Source organism: Salmo salar, chromosome ssa04 (genome assembly GCF_905237065.1).
Source record: "Salmo salar chromosome ssa04, Ssal_v3.1, whole genome shotgun sequence".
NCBI lineage: Eukaryota > Metazoa > Chordata > Actinopteri > Salmoniformes > Salmonidae > Salmo > Salmo salar.
The window spans coordinates 62,592,845-62,613,334 of NC_059445.1; the positions used below are offsets into that span (position 1 = coordinate 62,592,845).

Genomic DNA, 20,490 nt, shown 5'->3' on the forward strand with positions numbered 1-20,490 from the left:
AAGAGTTTGTCTCCCACACACACACACAGCTCAGTAGACAACTACTATATGTGAGCTGGGAAATAAACATACTGTTTGGCTGTTTTCATTAGTGGTCAGTGGATTTAAACCTTGAGGGCGCCAATCAGCCCACTGTTAAAATCTCCCCACACAGGCGCCATTGTTTCGCAACTCCACATTTTCTGCTCGACTTGAGATCCCTGTTTTGGGGCGGTTTGTCATAGGATGGTAATGTTTTCAAAGAGTGCTAAAAGCAAATCAAACAGGGGCCTGATTGATAAAGGGTGTTTTCGGTCAGGAGCAAAATCAAAGCATTATTAACTTGCCACAGAAGCTTGACCTGCACGACTTTGGACAAAAAATACGTGAAAGCATTTAATTTCAACTTTGTCGTATCAGATCATTATATTTTCATCATCGCCCTGACAAGAGTATTTCCGTTCCCATATCTCTACAAATCTATATACAGTTGAAGTCGGAAGTTTACATACACTTAAGTAACACCATTAAAACTCATTTTTCAACAACTCCACACATTTTTGTTAACAAACTATAGTTTGGCAAGTCGGTTAGGACATCTACTTTGTGCATGACAAGTCATCTTTACAACAATTGTTTACAAACAGATTATTTCACTTATAATTAATTCACTAATTCATTAATTCAATTCACAATTCCAGTGGGTCAGAGGTTTACATACACTAAGTTGACTGTGCATTTAAACAGCTCGGAAAATTCCAGAAAATGATGTCATGGCTTTAGAAGTTTCTGATAGGCTAATTGACATCATTTGAGTCAATTGGAGGTGTACCTGTGGATGTATTTCAAGGCCTACCTTTAAACTCAGTGACTCTTTGCTTGACATCATGGAAAAATCAAAATAAATCAGCCAAGACCTCCACAAGTCCGGTTCATCCTTGGGAGCAATTTCCAAACGGCTGAAGGTACCACGTTCATCTGTACAAACAATAGTACGCAAGTATAAACACCATGGGACTGCACAGCCGTCATACCTCTAGCAGACAGGACGCATCTCCTTCCTGAGAGATGAACGTACTTTGGTGTGAAAAGTGCAAATCAATCCCAGAACAACAGCAAAGGACCTTGTGAAGATACTTTTGTACCTGTTTCCTCCAGTATCTATATCCACAGTAAAACGAGTCCTAAATCGACATAACCTGAAAGGCCGCTCAGCAAGGAAGAAGCCAATGTTCCAAAACGCCATAAAAAAGCCAGACTACAGTTTACAACACCACATAGGGACAAATATTGTACTTTTTGGAGAAATGTCCTCTGTCTCTGACGAAACAAAAATAGAACTGTTTGGCCATAATGACCATCGTTATGTTTGGAGGAAAAAGGGGGAGGCTTGAGAGCCGAAAAACACCATCACAACCGTGAAGCACGGGGTTGGTAGCATCATGTTGAGGGGGTGCTTTGCTGCAGGAGGGACTGGTGCACTAGAAATAGATGGCATCATGAGGAGGCTAAATTATGTGGATATATTAAAGCAACCTCTCAAGACATCAGTCAGGAAGTTAAAGCTTGGTCGCAAATGGGTCTTCCAACTGGACAATGACCCCAAGCATACTTCCAAAGTTGTGGCAAAATGGCTTAACCTGTTATGGCTAGGGGGCAGTATTTTCACGGACGGATAAAAAAACGTACCCGATTTAATCTGATTTGTACTCCTGCCCAGAAACTAGAATATGCATATAATTATTAGCTTTGGATAGAAAACACTCCAAAGTTTCTAAAACTGTTTGAATGGTGTCTGTGAGTATAACAGAAATCATTTGGCAGGCCAAAACCTGAGAAGATTCTGTACAGGAAGTACCCTGTCTGACCATTTCTTGGCCTTGTTGATTATCTCCATCTATTACAGGGGATCTCTGCTCTTACGTGACACTTTCTACGGCTCACATGGACTCTCAGAAGGTGGCAAAATGCTGAATCGTGGCTTTGCAGGCTCTGGCTGAAACAAAGTAGCGCGTTTGGGTAGTGGCTGGTTACAGTACTGTGAGACTCAGGCTCGTGCCCGCGTCGACCGAAAGCTTTGTTTTCTTTCCTCTGTTTAGCTAAACGGAGATTCCCGGTCGGAATATTATCGCTTTTTTACAAGAAAAATGGCATAAAAATGGATTTTAAACAGCGGTTGACATGCTTCGAAGTACGGTAATGGAATATTTAGAAATCTTTTGTCACGAATTGCGCCATGCTCGCGACCCTGATTTACCATTTCGGATAGTGTCTTGGAACGCACGAGCAAAACGCTGCAATTTGGATATAACGATGGATTATTTTGGACCAAACCAACATTTGTTATTGAAGTAGCAGTCCTGGGAGTGCATTCTGACGAAGACAACAAAGGTAATGAAACTTTTGTAATAGTAAATCGGAGTTTGATCAGGGCTAAACTTGGTCGGTGTCTAAATGGCTAGCCGTGATGGCTGGGCTATCTACTGAGAATATTGCAAAATGTGCTTTCACCGAAAAGCTATTTTAAAATCGGACATATCGAGTGCATAGAGGAGTTCTGTATCTATAATTCTTAAAATAATTGTTATGCTTTTTGTGAATGTTTATCGTGAGTAATTTAGTAAATTCACCGGATGTTTGCGGGGGGTATGCTAGTTCTGAACGTCACATGCTAATGTAAAAAAGCTGGTTTTTGATATAAATATGAACTTGATTGAACAAAACATGCATGCATTGTATAACATAATGTCCTAGGGTTGTCATATGATGAAGATCATCAAAGGTTAGTGCTGCATTTATCTGTGGTTTTGTTTTTTGTGACATTATATGCTAGCTTGAAAAATGGGTGTCTGATTATTTCTGGCTGGGTACTCTGCTGACATAATCTAATGTTTTGCTTTCGTTGTAAAGCCTTTTTGAAATTGGACAGTGTGGTTAGATTAACGAGAGTCTTGTCTTTAAAATGCTGTAAAATAGTCATATGTTTGAAAAATTGAAGTTTTCGGATTTTAGAGGAATTTGTATTTCGCGCCACGCCCATCATTGGATATTGGAGCAGGTGTTCCGCTAGCGGAACGTCTAGATGTAAGAGGTTAAGGACAACAAGTCAAGGTATTGGAGTGGCCATCTGTCACGTCCTGACCATAGTAAGTTGTTATTTTCTATGGTAGAGTAGGTCAGGGCGTGACGGGGGGGTGTTTGTCTGTTTTTGTATTTCTATGTTTAGTTTCTAGTTTTGCATTTCTAGGTTGGGTTTTGTTTGGCACGACCTCCAATTAGAGGCACCCGGTTGTCGTTGTCTCTAATTGGAAGCCATATTTAAGTTGATGTTTGTCCCACTTGTGTTTTGTGGGTGATTATATTTTGTGAGTGTGTTTGTTCCTCCTGTGTCACGGTTTGTTGTTTTGTTCCTTCAGTTTAATTTGTATTGCATTAAGTTTCACTGTCCAATAAATATGTGGGACGAAACCGACGCTGCATTTTGGTCCGATCATTCGAACAGGCGTGACACCATCACAAAGCCCTGACCTCAACCCTATAGAAAATGTGTGGGCAGAACTGAAAAGCGTGTGCGAGAAAGGAGGCCTACAAACCTGACTGAGTTACACCAGTTCTGTCAGGAGGAATGGGCCACAATTCACCCAACTTATTGTGGGAAGCTTGTGGAAGGCTACCTGAAACGGTTGACCCAAGTTAACTTCTCTAGGGTAGGGGGCAGTATTTTGACGTCCGGATGAAAGGCGTACCCGTAGTAAACTGCCTGCTACTCAGGCTCAGAAGGTAGGATATGTATATCATTAGTAGATTTGGATAGACAACACGCTGACGTTTCTAAAACTGTTTGAATGATGTCTGTGAGTATAACAGAACTCATATGGCAGGCAAAAACCTGAGAAAAACCCAACCAGGAAGTGTGGAAATCTGAGGTTTGTAGTTTTTCAAGTGATTGCCTATACAGTATACAGTGACTTAGGGTTCATTTTGCACTTCCTAAGGCTTCCAATAGATGTCAAGTCTTTAGAACCTTGTTTCATGCTTCTACTGTTACTGGGGAGAGAATAAGAGCTGACTCAACAAGATTACTGCCTGAGACCAATGAGTTGTTTACTGCGCAGTCACACAGGCGCGCCGTTCCTTCTTTTTCTTCTGTAATGAATACGCTATTGTCCGGTTGGAATATTATTGAATATTTATGATAAAAAGACCCTAAGGATTGATTGTAAACATCGTTTGACATGTTTCTACGAACGGTAATGGAACTTTTTGACTTTTCGTCTCTGGTTTTGCTCTTGCGCATTATGCCTTTGGAATAGTGATCTGAACGCGCGAACAAAATTGGAGGTATTTGGACATAAATATGGAGTTTATCGAACAAAACGAAAATTTCTTGTGGAAGTGGGAGTCCTGGGAGTGCATTCCGACAAAGATCAGCAAAGGTAAGTGAAGATTTATAATACTATTTCTGAGTTTTGTTGACTCCAGAACTTGGCGGGTAACTGTATAGCTTGCTTTGATGGCTGAGCGCTGTACTCAGAATATGGAACAATGTGCTTTCGCCGTAAAGCTATTTTGAAATCTGACACAGCGGTTGCATTAAGGAGAAGTGTATCTATAATTCTTTCAATAACTGTTGTAAATTTTAGCAACGTTTATGATGAGTATTTTTGTAAATTGATGTGCTCATTCACCGGAGGTTTTGGGAGGCAAAACATTTTCTGAACATCACGCGCCAATGTAAAATGGTTTTTGGATATAAATATGAACTTTATCGAACAAAACATACATGTATTGTGTAACATTGAGTCCTGGGAGTGTCATCTGATGAAGATCGTCAAAGGTTAGTAATTCATTTTAGCTGTATTTCTGGTTTTTGTGACGCCTCTCCTTGCTTGGAAAATGGCTGTGTGGTTTTTCTTGTCTCAGCGCTGTCCTAACATAATCTAATGTTATGCTTTCACCGTAAAGCCTTTAAAATGGGGTATAATTGTTGTATGTTTGAGAAATTTGAATTATGAGATTTTTGTTGTTTTGAATTTGCCGCCCTGCTATTTCACTGGCTGTTGAATAGTGTGTCCCGCGGGTGGGACACACTATTCAACAGCCAGTGAAATAGCAGGGCGGCAAATTAGTATTTGCTAGCATCCCACATACCCCAGAGAGGTTAAACAATTTAAAGGCAATGCTACCAAATACTAATTGAGTGTATGTAAACTTCTGACCCACTGAGATTATGATGAAAGAAATAAAAGCTGAAATAAAGCATTTTCTCTACTATTATTCTGACATTTCACATTCTTAAAATAAAGTGGTGATCCTAACTGACATTAGACAGGGAATTTTTACTATGATTAAATGTCAGGAATTGTGAAAAACTGAGTTTAAATGTATTTGGCTAAGGTGTTTGTAAACTACCGACTTCAACTGTACTTATTTCCCACCCTCTCCATGCAAAGAATTGTTCAATTTCCATACCTCTATAAATTTTATCAATGCAAATGGGAGTAGAACAATGCTGTCTTGGCTTATCCACGGCCATGAATCAGCAGAAGGGTTTCTGCTAGACTGAGCTGAGATGAAGATGAAGCAAGCAAGCAGAAACCTTATTCAGCGTTGGTTTCAAACTGCCTGGTATAGTCTCTGTCATGGCTGTGTTGTTGGTGGTGGGGTTTTTGCCTGTTTTGTTAGGTGCCTACTCTCTGGACTGACCCCACCACACTGGGGTGTCCCACCGCTGTATGGAAGGATGCTAAGTGGGGGACATTATACAGAGGGTAAAGGGGGTAAAGGGGAATAACGACTTCATTAAAACTTCTTATGGTTTGGGGGCAGTATTTCGACATCTGGATGAGAAGCTTGCCCAAAGTAAACTGCCTGTTACTCAGGCCCAGAAGCTAGGATATGCATATAATTGGTAGATTTGGATAGAAAACACTCTAAAGTTTACAAAATTGTTAAAATAATGACTGTGTTTATAACAGAACTGATATGGCAGACAAAAACCAGAGGAAAATCCATCCAGGAAGTGGGTATTTTCAATTGAATGCCTATAGAGTTTCTAATGGGTTAGGACCCGGATTGCAGTTCCTATGGCTTCCACTAGATGTCAACAGTCTTTAGACATTGTTTCAGGCTTGTTTTCTGAAAAATGAAGAAGAATGAGACCTTTCTGTGTGTGGACTGAGGAAGAATGCAGAGCTCGTTTGGCGCATGACCCAGTGCGCACCCTTCGTTGTTTTTCCTTTCTATTGAAGATGCTATTGTCCGGTTGAAATATTATTGATTATTTAGACAATTGACAACCTGAGGATTAATTATAAACATTGTTTGACATGTTTTGACGAACTTTACTGGTACTATTAGGATGTATTCGTCTGCATGTGTTGACCGCCTTTGAGCCAGCGGATTACTGAACAAAACGCGCCAACAAAAGAGTTTTTGAGATATAAAGAGGAACTTTATCGAACAAAACAAACATTTATTGTGTAGCTGGGACTCTTGTGACTGCAACCATATTAATATCTTCAAAGGTAAGTGATTCATTTGATCGCTATTTCTGACTTTTGTAATTCCTTTACTTGGTTGTAAAATGTTTGTATGCTTTTGAAAGCAGGGCGCTGTCCACAGATAAATCGCATGGTATGCTTTCGCCGTAAAGCCTTTTTGAAACCTGACAAAGCGGCTGGATTAACAAGAAGTTAATCTTTAAGCCGGTGTATAACACTTTGTATTTTATATGAATGTTTATTATGACTATTTCTGTATTTTGAATTTGGCGCTCTGCAATTTCACCGGATGTTGTCGAGGTGGGTCACTAGCGGAACGCCTGCGCCAGAAAGGTTAACATTCTGATACTGCTACCATCTTGGATATTGTCACTCTTAACTCTCCCTCTTCTTCTTCTTCCATGCAGGTGTAGGAGAAACTGAAGAGCGGTTCAAGCAACCTCAAGCAACTTCAAATGGCATAACCAAGGTTATGAAGTTCATGCAACCTCAGAGAGAAATGGCAGTTGACAAACCAGTCACTTCATACGTACTTCATAGCACCTTTATAGGTAATGCATTGTTCCCTAACTAAAAGACAAAGTCAACTGCAGCTAGTCAGTACAGTGCTGCAAATTCTGCTAATTTAGTCCAAAAGTAATTTCAATGTTTTTCAAGTGGCTTGTTCATAAACGTGTGTGTGTGTGGGGAGGGAGGGGGAGGGGAGGGGAGGGGGGGGAATCAGTGTGCCTCTGCCGGGGAATCAGTAGCTATTGACTGATCTGACAGAGCAGATAATGGGGTGATGTGAGGCAGAGTGAGGTAGCTAGCGGTGATCCATTAATGAGCTTATGCTGCCCTGTTCCCATTGATCCAGGCAGGAGAGGACTAGCTGAGCTGCTGGCTTGCCCTCCCAACACAGACACCACCATTTATAGTCCCCCCATGAAACCCTACAGAGGCCTCCAAAACACCCTGATGGGTCGAGCTCAATTACTGAATCTACCCAGAAACTTTCAGAGTACCGCATACTTCTATACTGGATTCTTGACATGCGTCACTGTAATATATCTACTGCTGTACATACAGTATCATTCTTCGTATATATTTTTGGTGTATATACGCATAGATGGCATTTAGATTACTGATTGAGTTATTTGGGTTGTTAATTGGATTCATTCTTGATTTCTTGTTTTTGATAATTTGTGTTCTTGTTTTGACATTTTACCTCCTATAACATCTGCTGAACTGTGTATGAGACCAATAAACTTTGATTTGATTTGAGTTCAGTCGGTTCCGTTTTTAGCATTACTTTTTACCTCTAGGCCAAATCGATACACACTAGGTAGACATCCTACCTAGTAATTATAGTATTACATTTAGACAGTGTACCTACGGACAGTAGTTTGTAGCTATAATTTAATAAGCAAATTACTTTACGTAGAAAAAAGTATTTCAATGGAGGAAGTGATTCCAAAATAGCACATAGCGAATACGACCACCCCTTAGAAATACACAATCAAATGCTCCAGACAGGATGTCTAAACTAAATGAGTAACAGAATAGACTGTGGTTCACCATATTCGTGTCAATCTTCCCCCGTCTGTCACTTTAAAAATAAACCATCTGCCAATGGTTATAGGGCCATGGCTACGGCTTTGTTGGAAAGCTGATGCTCCGAATGCCTGTATTAAAAACTCACATGGCTCTCGACATGAAGCTGTCCTGGTGACTGATAAAACATACCAAGCTGGCATTAGAGGTAAATGGGCTGAATTAATAGAAACCTCTCCACTCGACGGTACGAGAGACAGAGAGCCACAGCTAGAACCTGAAGCAGCCCAGAGGTCTGGTTTGAATTCCACTGACCCGGTGTCAGCTCTCAGGTTTCATTGGCCTCTAATGGCATAAATTAGACCAATCCAGTCTCATTGGACAAAACGCATTCCGATTTGTCACCAGCTAATAGGTGCAGACACAACAAATTAAAGCTCGTAAAAAATTACACTCCGTTTACGAGAGACTCTGAATTAGCTGCAGACAGGTTAGGGAACATAACTAGGGCACTCTACAAGAGACCATCTCGAAAACATCTCACACATGCAAATGTATACTGTATTCGAGACTTCAAATACTTCCAGGTGTAGGCTCTCTTTTTTAGCGTTGTTGCTGTTGCATCAGAAGCTTTTTTGTCCTGGAAAGAACAGGCTTCCTGGAAAGAAAATACTTTTTTTCAAGAGTTGTCTTCTTTTCAAGTGCTAATGATCTGATAATTTTTGCACAGACGTTTTTGTTATGGAACTCTAATTCGAGATTATTGGGGACATCAATCGTCTTGGATCATTGGCAAGCAAAGTGGTTTCGATGGGCCTCCTACAGGCTTGACCTAGACCATAAAAGAACAGAATCGCTCACCTCTCGTACACACAGATTTCCATCAACAGTTTTGATCAACATCAGCAACAGGAGTCTGCGCTGGTTGCCATGGCAACATATTTTGCAACTAAGAGAGTCGGAAACACACTAGCTGAATAACAACGGGGGCAGTGCTGACTTCAGAGAATGGTAGGCCGTTTTTCACCAGACTTATTATTTGGTGACATATCATTCACACACCAAGCATCCAACTCTGGCCGCACTTCTTGTGTTCTGGGTGATCATTTGTCAGTTTTGGCATAATTAGGATATACAGTACATATTGTATTATCAGAGGTTAAAACATGTCCAATGTTATTTATTTTTCAAAGGGCACTTTTTCCAAAGTACTAGAGAAAGACCTTTTAACTTGTGCTTTTGTCAATGTACCAAGGTAACAGTCAAAAGGTCAAAGATTGGAACAGTGACATTATAGAGCCCGAAATAGGCACTGAAAGTACCTAGGAATTATTACTACTGTCACTAATCCTACCTTTTGCCAACCAGCCTTTGTGCTACAGTATCATCCTACACCCTTGCTCATCTTACACTCAGCAGACATAAACAAAGATGATCGTTCTCTATTGTTGAGCCTTATTCTGCTTTTTCAACAACAGTGACTTTAGTGTGTGTGTCAACGGAATTGGTTTTCAATAGAGGCCGTGTGAGGTGGGGAGAGCGACGAAACAGTATTTTGCTGAACGCTACCAGACTAAGTGGAGTGTATAAATGAGAGTGATATTGTAATGAAACATTTCAAAGGCTACGGATTTGGAGAGCCGCTGGGTGCGAAGGAAAGGTAGGGCTCGACAAGAGTGAGGGGTTCTTAACTTGCCGAAGCACCCGGGCGGGCATGGTGACAAGGATGGTGTCAGGTAGCATCTAGGTTAATAAGATTTCTCACAAGGTTGAAACACTGACTGATTTACCGGTCTGATAAATTACCGGTACATGTCCTTACATCTTGTTTGAACAAGGAAGATATTAGCTGTGATTTTGCACAGCCCCCCAAAATAACGGCTGTTTCAGACTTGCCTAGGCAATATATTTCCTTTCTAATTTTGGTCATGCCAAACTGTTCATCAACGTAATGTAACTCGCAATGTTACAAAATTCAGGAACACCTACTAATTTAACATCAGCAATAACACAGAGTTTCCCGTTTCATGCTGATGGATTTCTGGAGTTAGGGTCGGAAATGGAATATTCTCGCTCCCTTTAAGTACAGTACACTTCTAATAACATGAACTCGTCATGGGAAGGCGAGTGCCTTTCATTAAGATCATTTCCCTACACATACAGACGGTGAGACCAGTGTGGTGACTACTGTGATGGCCAGGCAGAAGTAAATCGTGCCATGCTCAGATCGAAGGGAGTAGAAGAGAACAATAAGAGAAGGAGAAGAGGAGGAAAGCAGGCCCCAGCCCCCACCCTCATCCCTTGCCCGCCCATCTAATGGATGGGTTTGTATACGTTCACTTCCAGCACTCAACACCTCCCTTGGCACATAGGGGGGAAACTAAGGCGAGCTCTTTTTACCACAATTAAGCTGCGATGAAAAGTGTGTGGATAGTTTTACAGGACCTGTTTAACAAAAAACAATGTGGGGCCTATGTGATGGAGGAAGACTAATTGGGTCGAGACGCTCTCTGTTCCGCAATAGGCTTCGAGAGTAAGAGGATACCTGTGGGATATACAGTAGTGATGACTCCACCTCTAAGGTTACACAGTGTCTGACTCGGATGACTTTATCTGAACATGAATCAGTCATGTTACCATGTGTTTTACAAAGGAAGGACTGAGTAGGTTTACAGAGCCCTTGTGCAATGACAACATAACTAGTTCAAAATCATATTGCCAACTGAAACATATCATGCCGGATACACAGTTGGGTGGAGCGGAATAGTGTACAGTAGAAACTTGCTGCTTGGAGGTCAGTTCGATCAGGAGATAAGACTAGTATCATTTATGTATTAATTCCAAGAAGCTAGACATACACAAAGTAAGAATCTTTCCAGTGAACTTTGAATATAAGAGAGCTTAATCATTATAAATGGTCCTCTCCGGGAGCCTGGTATATACTCTCTGAAGCAGGGCGAGGAAGGCAAGGCAGCAGGGAAAGGACAAGGTGACAGGGTAGTTGGACAAATCTTATCCTGCATGGCTCCCACTATACTTTCAACTGATCCTTTTATTAACGTGAAGTATAGTCATGGTCGGGTTGCCAAAATGCCTTGCTGATCCCAAACACCAGCTGAGAGAGAGGGGGGACAGAGAGAGAAAAAGGGACAGAGAGAGAAAGACAGAGCAAGCAGGCTCAAACCTCTCAGTTGTGCTCGCACTTCTGCATCCCATCAAAGGGGATTTGAGAGTTTACAAATACACTCTTTCTTTTGGACAGTCACGGCAGCAGGGGGATGCTGGGTCTGCCTGGCTGAAATGGATTCATTGCACACAGGCGTTAATTTATGACCTGGCAAACTGAATCGCCTACCAAGACAGCTGTGGCAAAACAAAGAAAGAATCTGGATGGTCCTGGTTTCAAAAAGCTGTTGCAGTGACATGAGTGATGTAAGATTTTCCTTAGCTTTAATTTCAACACCATGCTTTTAAAAATCAAGATAGCATGGGGTTGCCAAATTGTAGGTCTAAATAAAATGAACACATTCCTCATTGTAGGCTATGAGTTTCAAAGGTGTAGCAGCTTCTCCAATGACTCTAGCCCACATATTACTCTAGCCCACATATTACTCTAGCCCACATATTACTCTAGCCCACATATGTTGGAGGGCATGGCCTTTCAAAGCCATCCATCACGGCTGGCTGATGAAAATGTCAAGCCAGCTTGTTTAGTCCGAGTCCTAATGTCGGCTGCAGGTAGCGAATTTCTAGACACTGTTGTCAAACGGCATCAAAAACACACTGACTGACCTTTGAGATTTAATGCCTTCGAGTGATTTTCTCTTATATTTGCTATGCCCGTATAAAAGAAAGTATAGAGAGGGCCATGAAGAATAGACAAGTAAACCATTATATCCACAGAAAGCTTGGGAGATGTAAAAACAATGGACTTGTCCATATTTGTGTGTGTCTTACAGAATTGGTACAGCACAGGCTCAAATATATCCTAAAAATCTTTTTTTATTGTAAATATATATATACTTTTTTGTTGTTGGGGGGGTACTAGATCCATTAATTTCACTGTAGCATTGGCCCCCTCTGTCGGACACGGACTAATTATACAACATACAACTCACAAGGCCCAAGCGCTTCGTTTGGTACAATTTGTGTCCATATTAGACAAACAAACACATATTTATTGAAAATGTTCTTGTATTTTACCTTTTAAGAGGTCTGGGGGGCTGATGTCAAGTCCTACAGAGTCTATACATGTTTTTGGATTCTCCATGATCAGACAAGTAAAACAGTATCTTGCAGTTCATTCAATCTACCTCACATGGAACTCAGTCAATAGCTGTTGACATCACGAGCCTCTCTTAGCCAATGAAAATTTAGCAGGGACTCTTAGGAAAACTAGGTTGTGTAGTACCGCTTACATCCACTAGATAATACACACCACTGGACGCACAGCAGCAAGCGGAAACACAATGTCAGACTAGATTTTGGGGAGGTTATTTAAACTGCCTAGTACGCGATTTCAGGGACAAGGAGTTTTGTCAGCTCAAAAGGTTTTAAGTTATAATTATTTGTATTTATTTATTGGGAACATTTTTAATAGGAAATTAACATTCTAAGTGTATTGTTTGAGGCTATATGGGAAAATTTGCAATACATAAATGGAGCATCTCTTACTAGGTCATAAAAACTTGTAATTCTCATTAAATTACTCTGTTTATTCTGTGTTTAGAAAGACACACAAACCGGTGGAATGCATGGCCTGCAAAGCTTTAAATGGGAGTGCAATGATGAACTGAGTTATTGTTTATCTGGTTGGATAAATCTGATACTATATTCCATTTCCACTGGAACATTTATTCTGGCTGCAGTCCAAAAAAATCTCTTACCGCAATGGCATTAAATTCCACTCAAAGTAAATACACAGAACAAAAATATAAACACAACATGTAATTGGTCCATGTTTCATGATCTGAAATAAAAGATCCCAGAAATGTTCCATATGCACCAAAAGCTTATTTCTCTAAAATGTTATGCACACATTTGTTTACATTCTTGTTAGTGAGCATTTCTTCTTTGCCAAGATAATCCATCCACATGACATGTGTGGCATATCAAGAAGCTGATTAAACGGCATGATCATTACACAGGTGCACCTTGTGCTGGGGACAAGAAAAGGCCACTCTAAAATGTGCAGTTTTGTCACACAACACAATGCCACAGATGTCTCAAGCTTAGAGGGAGTGTGCAATCGGCATGCTGACTGCAGCAATGTTCACCAGAGCTGTTGCAGAGAATTTAAGGTTAATTTCTCTACCATGAGCCGCCTCCAACGTCGTTTCAGAGAACTTAGCAGGACGTCCAACCGGCCTCACAATCGCGTTGTGTTGGTGAGTGGTTTTCTGATGTAAACGTTGTGAACAGAGTGACTCATGGTGGCGGTGGGGTTACGGTATGGGCAGGCATAAGCTACGGATAACAAACACAAATGCATTTTAACGATTGGCAATTAGAATGCACAAAAATACCGCAACGAGATCCTGAGGCTCATTGTGAGGCCCATTTCTTTAAGGTATCTGTAACCAACTGATGCATATCTGTTTTCCCAGTTGTGAAATCTATAGATTAGGGCCTAATGAAATTTATTTCAATTGACTGATTTCCTCATATGAACTGTAACTCAGTAAAATCTTTTAAGTTGTTGCATGTTGCATTTATATTTTTGTTCAGTATTCTGTAGATAGTACATTTTACTTGATTATCTACTGTAGTAAATGTAATATTTAATGTTATTGTGGTTTTTATCGGGATAGTACTGGGAAGAGATGTGCAAACAACAGAAAACTTTGAGTCATCATTCAGCAAGCCTTTTCTCTGGAATAACTCCAACTCATAACTCCAAATGAATCCATGCTGTACCACAGTGGCATCACTGTAGCATCAGGTGGCCCTGTGGCAGTTGTCTGAGATGGAAATCCACAAAGGATGATAACCAATATCGGCCTACATGTCATTTCTCGACATGTACTGTATATTTCCCTACTGGGAGGAACAGAGAGGTGTCCTATATACTTCTAAAATCACATCCCAGGAGGGCTGGGAGCACTAATCTGGTTGACAAGCAGCCGCAATATAAGCTCCTGCGCTGAGGAGTTCAGCATCATCATTAGTAGAGCCATCAAGGTGATTTTCCAGATCCCTGTCAAGTTAGACTTTTGGACTGTTGTCACATTGTGCGCTACACTACTGTATAGTATGTTCCATTCAGGAAGCCAAAGCTGTCCCGCTCTCCCCACTACCACTGCCAGTCTAGACAATGAAACAATTGAATTGGCTCCATAGGAGTTTGACAGGGGGGCGAGGGCGGAAAGCCCCCCTTACAAAGTGCTTAATTCATTATTATTGCATAACAGACTTCTTTGTCCCGCTCTCTCCTTCCACTCTATTGTCTAATGGATTATCCTCTTCTCAGACGCCCAGGATAGTTCTTGATGGTAACTGTAATGGTGGAAGCGAGTGATTGTTATATGGAGAAGGGGAGTAGGGGAGAGGAGGGGGGAAGCACATATGCATCGTAAGACAGTCTGGATGCCCAGATACAGGGGAGGATGGTGTGGGGATGATCAGTACCAGTCAAAAGTTTGGACACACCTACTCATTCAAGGGTTTTTCTTTGTTTTTACTATTTTCTACAGTGTAGAAGAACAATGAAGACATAAAAACTATGAAATAACACATGGAATCATGTAGTAACCCAAAAAGCGTTAAGCAAATCAAATATATTTTAGATTTAAAATTCTTCAAAATAGCCACCCTTTTCCTTGATGACAGCTTTGCACACATTTAGCATTCTCTCAACCAGCTTCATGAGGTAGTCACCAGGAATGCTTTTCTACAGCCTTGAAGGAGTTCCCACATATGCTGAGCACTTGTTGGCTGCTTTTCCTTCACTCTACGGTCTAACTCATCCAAGACCATCTCAATTGGGCTGAAGTCGGGTGATTGTGGAGGCCAAGTCATCTGATGCAGCACTCTATCACTCTCCTTATTAGTCATATAGGGGTGAATGAGCATATGTACATACAGTTGAAGTCGGAAGTTTACATTTTTTTCAACCACTCCACACATTTTTGTTAACAAACTATAGTTTTGGCAAGTCAGTTAGGACATCTACTTTGTGGATGACACAAGTCATTTTTCCAACAATTGTTTACAGACAGATGATTTCACTTATGTATCACAATTCCAGTGGGTCAGAGGTTTACATACACTAAGTTGACTGTGCCTTTAAACAGTGCCTTAAAATTCCAGAAAATGATGTCATGGCTTTAGAAGCTTCTGATAGGCTAATTGACATCATTTGAGTCAATTGGAGGTGTACCTGTGGATGTATTTCAAGGCCTACCTTCAAACTTAGTGCCTCTTTGCTTGACATCATGGGAAAATCAAAAGAAATCAGCCAAGACCTCAGAAAAAATTGTAGACCTCCACAAGTCTGGTTCATCCTTGGGAGCAATTTCCAAACGCCTGAAGGTACCACGTTCAGCTGTACAAACAATAGTATGCAAGTATAAACACTATGGGACCATGCAGCCATCATACCGCTCAGGAAGGAGACGTTTTCTGTCTCCTAGAGATGAACGTACTTTGGTGCGAAAAGTGAAAATCAATTCCAGAACAATAGCAAAGGACCTTGTGAAGATGTTGGAGGAAACAGGTACAAAAGTATCTATATCCACAGTAAAACGAGTCCTATATCGACATAACTTGAAAGGCCGCTCAGCAAGTAAAAGGCCACTGCTCCTAAACCGCCATAAAAATGCCAGACTACGGTTTGCAACTGCACATGGGGACAAAGATCGTACTTTTTGGAGAAATGTCCTCTGGTCTGATGAAACAGAAATATAACTGTTTGGCCATAATGACCATCGTTATGTTAGGAGGAAAAAGTGGGAAGCTTGCAAGCCGAAGAACACCATCCCAACCGTGAAGCACGGGGGTGGCAGCATCATGTTGTGGGAGTGCTTTTCTGCAGGAGGGACTGGTGCACTTCACAAAATAGATGGCATCATGAGGAGGCTAAATTATGTGAATATATTGAAGCAACATCTGAAGACATCAGTCAGGAAGTTAAAGCTTGGTCGCAAATGGGTCTTCCAACTGGACAATGACCCCAAGCATACATCCAAAGTTGTGTCAAAATGGCTCAAGGACAACAAAGTCAAGGTATTGGAGTGGCCATCACAAAGCCCTGACCTCAATCCTATAGAAAATGTGTGGGCAGAACTGAAAAAGCGTGTGCGAGCAAGGAGGCCTACAACCTGACTCAGTTACACCAGCTCTGTCAGTAAGAATGGGCCAAAATTCACCCAACTTATTGTGGGAAGCTTGTGCAAGGCTAACCGAAACGTTTGACCAAAATTAAACTATTTAAAGGCAATGCTACCAAATACTATTACTATATTGAGTGTATGTAAACTTCTGACCCACTGGGAATGTGATGAAAGAAATAAAAGCTGAAATAAATCATTCTCTCTACTATTATTCTGACATTTCACATTCTTAAAATAAAGTGGTGATCGTAACTGACCTAAGACAGGGAATCTTTACTAGGATTAAATGTCAGGAATTGTATAAAACTGAGTTTAAATGTATTTGGCTAAGGTTTATGTAAACTTCCGACTTCAACTGTAAGTATTCAGACCCTTTACTCAGTACTTTGTTGAAGCACCCTTGGCAGCGATTAGCGCCGAGTCTTCTTGGGTATGACGCTACAAGCTTGGGGAGTTTCTCCCATTCTTCAGGTTGGATGGGGAATGTCGCTGCACAGCTTTTTTCAGGTCTTTCCAGTGATGTTCGATTGGGTTCAAGTCCGGGCTCTGGCTGGGCCACTCAAGGACATTCAGAGCTTGTCCCGAAGCCATTCCTGTCTTGTCTTGGCTGTGTGCTTAGGGACGTTGTCCTGTTGGAAGGTGAACCTTCACCCCAGTCTGAGGTCCTGAGTGCTCTGGAGCAGGTGAGTTCTTTAGGTGCCTTTTGGCAAACTACAAGAAGGCTGTCATGTGCCTTTTACTGAGGAGTGGCTTCCGTCTGGCCATTGTACCATAAAGGCCTGATTGGTGGAGTGCTGAGATGGTTGTCCTTCTGGAAGGTTCTCCCATCTCCACAGAGGAACCCCTGGAGCTCTGTCAGAGTGACAATTGGGTTCTTGGTCACCTCCCTGACCAAGACCCTTCTCCTCTGATTGCTCAGTTTGGCCAGGTGGCCAGCTCTAGGAAGAGTCTTGGTGGTTCCAAACTTCTTCCATTTAAGAATGATGGAGGCCACTTGTCACAACTTCCGCCGAAGTCGGCTCCTCTCCTTGTTCGGGCGGCATTCGGCGGTCGACGTCACCGGCTTTCTAGCCATCGCCGCTCCATTTTTCATTTATCCATTTGTATTGTCTTGTTTTACACACCTGGTTTACATTTCCCAATCACACTGCATGTATTTATTCCCCTGTTCCTCCTCATGTCTTTGTGTGATATTGTTTGTGTGTTATGTGTTCTGTAACGCGCCAGGCTGGCGGTCGTTATTTCCGTGTTATTTTCACAAAGCTTGTTTGAATTGTTAAACATTGATGTTTTGTGACTGTTTTTGCGCGCTTTACACTTTGCCTTGTTGGCTGGAGGTTTTTGACACAGCTGCGTCCGTCTGTAATCTTTCTCCTGCCAAAATAAAGTGTGTGCCTGTTCACAATTCTCTGCTCTCCTGCACCTGACTTCACCAGAAGTACGCACACTCCTGACACCACTGTGTTCTTACGGACCTTCAATGCTGGAGAAATATTTTGGTACCCTTCCCCAGATCTGTGCCTCGACACAATCCTGTCTCGGCGCTCTACAGACAATTCCTTTGACCCATGGCTTGGTTTTTGCTCTGACACGCACTGTCAACTCTGGGACCTTATATGGACAGGTGTGTGCCTTTCCAAATCATGTCCAGTCAATTGAATTCAACACAGTTGGACTTCAATCAAGTTGTAGAAACATTTCAATGATGATCAATGGAAACAGGATGCACCTGAGCTGAATTTCGATTCTCATAGCAAAGGGTCTGAATACATATGTAAATAAGGTATCTCTGTTTATTAGTTTTAACACATTTGAAAGTATTTCTAAAATCCAGTTTTTGCTTTGTCATTATGGGTAGGTATTGTGTTGAGGAAAATGATTTATTTAATACATTTTAAAATGAGGCTGTAACGTACCACATTTGGAAAAAGGGAACAGGTCTGAATACTTTCAGAATACACTGTAAAGTAAATGGAGTATCTCAGATTTACATACCGAATAATACAAAATGCTCTGAGTCCACATTGCCCCTTCCCTCACCATTCATTGTCCACCACTGTCTATGTCTGACTGGCTCATTTCCCCACCACTCTCCCCCTCTTGAGCAGACACTACATCACGCTCAACAATAGACTATTAACATCCGCAATGAGGTCCCATCATCCACTACAACAGCGGGTAAGTGGAGATCTTTTATGAGGGGAGGGGTGGAGATGAGAGATAGAGAGGGACAATGCTCAATATGTCTAACAAAGAATTGGCCTATTGTTTTTCAGAGACCAGAGGAGACTGGAGGTTCCGGCGCTGCAGACATTTGCATTCCACATGTCCTCTGGCCCGTGCCTCTGTTCCACAGTACCTCAGAAAGATGGTGAATGCTTCCACAAGGTCAGGGATAAGGTACTTGATAGCTTACATGAAGTGACAAATGCTACAGTACAGAGAGCTGTGCTTTTGTACTGTAGTACAGTTGAGCCAGCCCAGATTTGTTATTTTGTCACTAGGACACAAGCCTGCTCCTCTTCATCATCCAAAATGGTGGCTCAGTGAGATATAACAGGCCCTTGATGACAAGAGATGTCCCTGACACTTGCAGTGTTGCTCTCTCACCTTCCTACACTATGATTAGCCACAAAACATTACTAGAGGCAATGTGTGTACCCCCTCCCATCACCTCCTCTTCTGAGGAATCTTTCCTTGGTAGTAGCAGTAGCAATCTTGTCTCGTCAAACTTCCCACTCCCCTGCAATTTTAACCATTCAGGAGTAATGAGAGAACCTGGAGCCTTTTCACTGGCGACATCCTCTGCCGAGGCCCCTAGCCTGCCTGGGCAAACACCCTCAATAATGTTGCAAATGCCCTGTCACAAATCTTCACGACTAAAAAAGTGACAGTAATAAATAAATATATCAGTGCCGTTTCAACATTTCAAATTCCTGTCCTATCAGCTCCTTGGAAACGTGACTAGCATGGCTAAGGGTGGCAAGGCAGAGAACCCTGAAAGTGAAAGGAAAGAAGTCAATAGTCTCCTTAGTCACCTTAGTCTGAGCTGATGCGAAAAAAGGGATGAAAGTAAGGGGAGACAAGGAGAGGAAGCCACTTTAGACTAGTGAGCCATAAGCTCCCACCTATCACATGACTGAGAGTACCAATTAACCAACTGTCTGTTTGCTTTTGTTCAATTCATTATGTTCACATCTTTATTTCTGTACACTACTGTCAATCCACACAAGACTAGGCCTAAGCCTATTCACAGTACCATCCCATAGAGGAGAAAAACTGGAGAGAACAGTGAGCAACAGGGAAAGACAGGGAAATACAGGTAACTGACTAAAGGAAACAGTTGAGTAAATGACGGATACGAAGTACAGTATATTGAAAGCAGGTGCTTCCACACAGGTGTGGTTCCTGAGTAGAGGTCGACTGATTATGATTTTTCAACGCCGATACCATTTCCGATTATTGGAGGACCAAAAAAAAAGCCGATACCGATTAATCGTCCGATTAAATTTTTTTAAAAAATAAATAAATAAAATTGTAACAATGACAATTACAACAATACTGAATGAACACTTTTATTTGAACTTAATATAATACATAAATAAAATCAATTTAGCCTCAAATAAATAATGAAACATGTTCAATTTGGTTTAAATAATGCAAAAACACAGTGTTGAATAAGAAAGTAAAACTGCTATATGTGCCATGTAAAAAAGCAAACGTTTAAGTTCCTTGCTCAGAACATGAGAACATATGAAAGCTGGTGGTTCCTTTTAACATGAGTCTTCAATATTCCCAGGTAAGAAGTTTTAGGTTGTAGTTATTATAGGAATTATAGGACTATTTCTCTCTATACCATTTGTATTTCCTATACCTTTGACTATTGGATGTTCTTATAGGCACTTTAGTATTGCCAGTGTAACAGTATAGCTTCCGTCCCTCTCCTCGCCCCTACCTGGGTTCGAACCAAGAACACATTGACAACAGCCGGGGAACAACTACTCCAAGGTCTCAGAGCGAGTGACGTCACCGATTGAAACGCTATTAGCACGCACACCGCTAACTAGCTAGCCATTTCACATTGGTTACACCAGCCTAATCTCGGGAGTTGATAGGCTTAAAGTCATAAACAGCTCAATGCTTGA

General features: G+C 41.4%; 1 protein-coding gene and 1 long non-coding RNA gene across 22 annotated transcripts in view; one reads left to right on the forward strand and one right to left on the reverse strand.

Moving 5' to 3' along the window:
- LOC106603640 (neural cell adhesion molecule 1) overlaps positions 1–20,490 on the reverse strand; it is a 303,528-nt gene that overhangs the window by 195,149 nt on the left and 87,889 nt on the right. The gene's annotated exons all lie outside the window — the stretch shown is intronic.
- Positions 6,797–7,745, forward strand: LOC123742493 (uncharacterized). The gene is made up of 2 exons (XR_006769661.1): positions 6,797–7,033; positions 7,339–7,745. It is a non-coding gene; the product is annotated as an uncharacterized lncRNA (long non-coding RNA).